Genomic DNA, 6,864 nt, shown 5'->3' on the forward strand with positions numbered 1-6,864 from the left:
GACAGGCTGAGCTCCAGTTCACAGCCTGTCTCCTGCATCACCACTGAGAGAAGGCACCTCTGAGGAGCTGACCCCAGAGGCTGCACAGGGATAGGAACAGAGGAGGAGGGAATCCGTGACAATATGTTGGGGGCACCTGTCTGTGGAGTACATTTGAGATTTGGGGTGAGATGTTGGGATATTTTCGTTGTAGCAACGGTGGCTTTACCTTGGCTGTGTGCCAGCAGCCCATCCAGCTGCTCTCTCACTTCCCCTCCTCAGGAAGGCAGGTGGAGAAGATATGAAAAAACCCTCTTGGGTCAGAATAAGGGCAGGGAGATATTTCACCAGCTACTGTCATGGGCGAAACAGATTTGACTTGGTGAAAGACTAGTTTAATTTGTGACCAATTAAAAACAGAGTAGGATAGTGATAAATGAAAACAAAACTGAAGAAACCTTCTCCCACTCCCCTTTTCTCCTCAGGCTCAATTTCATACCTGACTCTTCTGTCCCTTCTTCCTCCCCCGAAGTGTCACGGGGGAACAGGGCATGGGAGTTGTGATCAGTTCATAGCACTTCATCTCTGCTCTTCCTTCCTGTCCATGCTGTTCACCTGCTCCACTGTGGGGTCCTTCAAGAAGTGCCCTGATGAGGATCCTTTCCATGGACTGCAGTTCCTCATGTTCATCTTGATATTTAAAAGACATTTTTTACAGTGGAAACAATAATTCACTGGAACAACCTCTGCAGGGTTGTGGCAGAGTTGCCATTGCTGGAGGCTTTCAAGGTGTGATTGGGAACCCTTTCCCATAAAAGACTGACCAGATGATCTTTCAAGGTCCTGTCCAACCTGGGATGTTTTATGATTTGACGATTCTAACTGCTCCAGTGTGGGTCCTCTGCCTGGGCTGCTGTCCTTCAGGAACAGACTGCTCCAGTGTGGGTCCTCCATGGGCCACAGCTCCTGCCAGAAAACCTACTCCAGTGTAGACTCCCCAGGGGCTGCAAGTGGATCTGTGCTCCAATGTGGACCTCCATGGGCTGCAGGGGTTCAACCTACCTCACCAGAGTCTTTTCCAGGGGCTGCAGGAGAATCTCTACTCCAGTGCCTGGAGCATCTCCTTCCTCTCCTTCTTCACTGACCTTGGTGTCTGCAGGGCTGTTTCTCCCATGTATTCTCCTTCCTGTGTTTCACAGCTGCAGCACACTGGTTTTTACCTTTTCTTAAATATGCTACCACAGAGGTGCCACCAGCATCACTGATGACCTCAGCCTTGGTCTATGGTGGGTCTGTTTTGGGGCTGTCTGGACATGGCTCTGACAGATATGGGGCCAGCTCCTGCTCATGTCTCACAGAAGCCACCTATGCAGCCCCTCCACTACCAAAACTTTGCCCTGAAAATCCAATACAAGGTTACTCTTAGGTAACCTATATTGCTACTGAATCTCAGCTGTTTCCCTTCTCTGCAGGGTGGAGGAGGGGGCTTTTGTGGTTTTCCACCCACATTTGGTCTCTCTCTCTCTCTGAATCCCAGCCTCAGCCAAGACAGCGGAAACCCACTGAGCCCCAGCCATGGCTGAGATTTCATCTCTGTGCCACCCACTCTTCTCCTGGCAGTGACTTTTCCCCTTTGATTGGAGGATGGGGGTGTGAGATGCAGTCAGGTTTCAGGGGGAGCAGGGACAGCCATTCACAACACTGAGGTTCACAATGCGACACCAGGTGTGGAAGAAACAGCAGTGATCGGTCCTCGAGTGCGAGAGCTGATCCGTTAGTTGTGACACTGGAGAAAGATGATGTCCCATCTCAGAGAAAGAGCCACCTACATGAAACAGGAACTTCCCAGTGTGGGATACAGGCTGTAGGACAGGATGGGACAGGATGGGATGGGACAGGATGGGATGGGATGGGATGGGATGGGATGGGATGGGCACTCACTTTGCCAGCATCCAGAGCCTGTAAAAATCCTGTGACTACCTGACGTATCACATCAGCATCTTCAAAACTCTCTCATATGCCTCAAACAGAAATATCCTTTCTGGTCCCCACCTGCCAGAGAGAGGCTGCCCTGGGAAAAAAAGGGTTGAAAAAACTCAGGTTGGGATGGTAAGGCTTTGGCATCTCAGTGCTTGGGGCCCTGGGGCATTGAGCTGGTGCTTCAGTTTGCACAGATTCTGTTTGGCATTTTGTCTCCCCAGCATGCTGTAATGCAAAAACACTGGCTTGTTTTTAAACAGTTGGTTTATGTCACTGCAAATATCTACCAGAAATAGCATTCCCCGAAGGGGTAAAGCTTGCAAAATGCACTTGAACTTGCTGCAGAGTTACAAGGAGAAGTAAGGCTGTGAGTCTGAGGTGACAAAGCTTCAGGCTTAGCCCCCACATGGACCCACTCTCATCACAAAGAGGGAATTCATCTCTTGGAGCTGTTCCAGCTGTGTGGCAAACAGGTACCTCTGGGACTAAGGGTCACAGTGTGTGATGACATGTTTGTATCGCTTTCATCCAAGCTTCTCAAAGCACTTTGCAAGCATTAATTAAACATCAGAATCCAGAAGGGATGAATAATATTAGCCAGCCAGTCTCTCTTCTGAATGTAATATTCCTCATAAATATTTGATTGGTTTTTAAGTTCTGTGTGAGTCTGGTTCTCACCTCACTGGGACAGTTGCTGTACTGCACCCATGGGGAAAGTGGGGCTTAGCAAGCATCACACACTGACCCTGCGGCACAGCGAGAAGAGCCTGAGCACTGCACACTGCTCCCTCTCCCAACAAGTTCGTGGCTGTCATGTTTCTCTGCTTTATCCCCTGCAGAGACACTCTGCACTGTCTCTCTTTGCTCTAATCTCACCACGAGCAATATTTTTGCAAGCTAGAGATGACGATTAACAGATCCTCTCAGCGGAGAGAAGATGCTCCCAGACTATACTGAGTGAAGGTCACAGTCTGAAGGGACACAAAATCTCTCTGGGGAAATGAGAAAAAGGGAGAAAAGGGTTTCAGAAATCAGATGTTGAGAGGGACCTTTTACTGGCTCCACTGGAAAGCCAAGATACCTCCAGAGATGATCTCCTTAAAACCAAGCTCCCCGTTCATGAGTGAGGACTCCAAGTCTGCCTGTGTTTCCTGATGGGTGGAGGATACCCAGATGTGTTGGAAAATTAGTGATTTTCCAGTGGTATTGGAGAGAAGGAAGAACAAGTGTTGAACACAGCATAACAGCCATGTCTTCAGACACCTGGATGTCAGCAGCTTCAAAGGCCAGGAACAGTCTCTTTGTAACAGAATAGCTGACACCTGGTGAGCTTGTCAAGGGGCATTTCTGACACTAGATATGGGGAGCTGGAAACAACCAGCCCTCTGGTGAGGGGACCTGGTGATTTGCCCAAACATGGCTGTGTTGCTTGGAAGGGAGGAAGGCTCCTAGGTTGTGCCAGAGGGAGATACCTCTCTGCAGGCACTAGGAGTCTCTCTGCAAAAGCCTAATTGGGAAGAGAGGATTCTCTAAGCAGATATCATGAAGGTTCATCTGCTGATCACAGTGGAAAATCGGGAAACCCGCGGAGATGTTCTACATGAGCAAGGGGTCCCCTGTATTTAGGCAGGAGGTGTGAAGTCTGATGGAGCAAAACTAGCCAAGTGTGCTGGGAAGTCAGAGACTACTCAGAAGGCACTGGAAAGAGGAATGGTCCAGGAATCACTGACTGCAAAAGTGTGTCACTGAAAGCGACAGGGGCTAAAGCCAGCCTAAACAAAAACAATCCGATGTTAAGGATGTGTCAGAAACGCAAGAGGCAGGAGAGAGGTAACTGGGGAAGCTTTTAAGAAACTGTATCTATCTCGCTATTAATGACCTTGGCAAAAGGAAGGGGGAGAAGCTGGTGACAATATTTGTTTTGATGGAGGTGTTTCATCAGCACAGAGGTTCTGGAATATCACACTGGAAACAGCTTGGGGCTGGGAGCATTAAAGCGGCTTGCAACTCAATGGCACGTGCCATCAGGTTACAGTAACTGTGAGAAATTTTGCTTTAGCTTCCTCAGCTGAAAGCAAAGGAAGGGAAGGACCTGGGCGTGCCAAGCGGTCCTTGGGGAGCTGAGTCACGGAGTGCGCAGCCCAATAGTCACCAGGGATGGATGTACTCGATGCGCGGCGCGTGTGGGCGGAAGAATCCCGGCACAGGAGGACAGTAGATGGCGGCATTGGCTCGGGACAAGGAGAGTAGCCCTGTGCCAGGAGGGAGTGAAGGAGCAGCAGCTGCAGCCTCCGGCCCCTGCCGCGCCCTCACTCCCGAGCATAGGTGCCCCTTCGGAGTGCTGCGGGAGTGCGATTTCATACAATCACAGAATGGTTTGTGTTGGGAGGAACCTTAAAGATCATCTCGTTCCAACCACTCTGCAAAACTGAGAACCCTAGATATTTTGGGTTTGTTCGTAAAAGTGCTGAAGAAATACAAGCAGAGTGGTAAGTCATTGGGGTTTTTTTGCAGGACCGGTGCTGAAATTGTTCCCACAAATTTGCCAAGCAAGTATAAAACTCAATGTGCCTTAATATCCTACATAATTCGAGATCTGGTTCTAAGTTTTTATTGGTTTTAAAAGGCTGTACAGAATGTACCAAGACCACAATAGATGTGTTTATAGTTGCTCCTTTGTCAGATTACGCTGTTCACTAGCGCTTACTTAGCCTCTCACTGTAAATCCCTGAGAAGTCCTGGATGCAGAACATCTGGACCTAGTTATGATTTTTTTCTGATGGTGCTGATCTTTCTTACCAAAAAAAGATTAATTTGGGATTAAAGACTGTCTTCCCTTTCCTTTTGGAGGAGTCATATGCAAAGGAATTTGCATGCATAACACTTTCTTTGCATTCCTTAATCTCTCCTCTCTGCCAAAAGGGAATCCACTGGATTTCCTGTGTTTTTTCAAAGTTTTCAGCCTCTGTGTATTGGGTTTGCATGGCAAGGTTTAGGTCATGGGGTAGCAACAGGGTTGGCTTCTGTGAGAAGCTGCCGGAAGTATCCCCTGTGTCTGACAGAGCCAGTGCCAGCCAGCTCCAAGATGGACCTGCTGCTGGCCAAGGACAAGCCCATCAGCAACAGTGGTAGCACCTCTGGGATAACATGGTTAAGAGGGGTGGAAAAAAAAATGAGCAACTGCAGCCAGAGAGAGGAGTGAGAATATGTGAGAGAATCAGCCCTGCAGACACCCAGGTCAGTGCAGAAGAAGAGGGAGGAGGTGCTCCAGGTGTCAGAGCAGAGATTTCCCTGCAGCCTGTGGGGAAGACCCTGGTGAGGCAGGCTGTCCCCCCTGTAGCCCGTGGAGGTCCGTGGTGGAGCAGAGATCCACCTGCAGCCTGTGGAGTACCCCACAACAGAGCAGGTGAATGCCTGAAAGAAAGCTTTGGCCCTGTGGGAAGCCCACACTGGAGCAGGCTCCTGACACTACCTGTGGACCCATGGAGAAAGGAGCCCATGCTAGAGCAGGTTTGCTGGTGGCACTTGTGACCCTGCAGGGGACCCACACTGAAACTGTTTGTTCCTGAAGGACTGCACCCCATGGAAGGGACCCACACTGGAACAGTTCATGAAGAACTCCAGCCTGTGGGATGGACCTACATTGTAGAAGTTTGTGGAGAACTGTCTCCTATGGGAGGGAACACATGCTGGAGCAGAGGAAGAGTGTGAGGAGTCCTCCCCATGAGGAGGAAGGAGTGGCAGAGACAATCTGTGGTGAACTGACAACAAACCCCATTCCTTGTCCCCCTGCACTGCTGTGGGAGGAGGTGGAGAAAACTGGGACTGAAGGTAAGCCTTGGAGGAACAGAGTGGTGGGAGGGACTTCATTTAAGGTTTGGGTTTACTTTCTCAATATCCTTCTTTGATTTGGTTGGTAATAAATTCAGTTAATTTCCCCAAGTGAAGTCTGTTTTACCCATGACAGTAATCAGTGAATGATCTCTCCCTGCCCTTATCTTGACTCACAAGGCTTTTGTTACGTTTTCTCTTCCCTGTCCAGCTGAGGAGGCTTTTGCTCACTGTAACTGCACACTGCATCAGGTCAGGCAAGAGCCCTGGCCATCACAACAGGCACAGCTGGGTACAAGCTCAGCGTTGTTCAGTGGGGAACTTCTCTCAGAGAAGCAGACAGAACACCAGGAGCTATGAAGGGGTAGATTGAAGTAATGCAGAGAAAGGCACTGTATCTCCATATGAACCAGCACCACTCCCCTGCCAGGCTGCTGTCTCCTCCTCCAGAGCAAAGAGTGTGAGGAGAGTTGGCCATGCTCAGAGATGGGCCTGTGCAAGCTGTCAGCGAGAAAGTCCCAAAAACTGCGATTTGTACCTGAAAGGCAATAAGTCAGGAGGGGATGGGGAAATAAAAAAAAAAAAGATGTGATAAAAGGTGGTAAAATAATGACCATCTAAGATATGATAGATCTGGGAGTCCCTCTTCTTCTAGTCTTTGTGACAGAAGAAAAGAAACCAGATGATGAAACCAGAAAGCTTTGAATTCAAAACCAATAGAGGAACCATTTTCACACAGCAAATAAGCAGACCCGAGGACTGATTGCCAGAGGAAGCCAGAGAGTACAAGGAAACAGAGAGGTTTAAAGAGAGACCAGGCACATGTCTGAGCAATGAGAACGTGCAGGCTGGTAAAAGGCAATGCTAAAAGTATTACACACAGGAGGAGAGAGCATCCCATTGTGTATGAGAAGAGAGAGCAAACTGCTGTGAGGCATTGAGAGAATATGATGTGGTCCTGATGAATATTAGACAGCTCTTTAGCCCCACTGGGACTCACCCATCTTTTCTCTATCTCCAAAACATCTGGCAGAGAGAGGGGATTGAGCTACAGATCAGTCCAACCTTAAAAAA

The sequence above is a fragment of the Chiroxiphia lanceolata genome, chromosome 2 (genome assembly GCF_009829145.1).
Source record: "Chiroxiphia lanceolata isolate bChiLan1 chromosome 2, bChiLan1.pri, whole genome shotgun sequence".
In the NCBI taxonomy this organism is placed as follows: domain Eukaryota; kingdom Metazoa; phylum Chordata; class Aves; order Passeriformes; family Pipridae; genus Chiroxiphia; species Chiroxiphia lanceolata.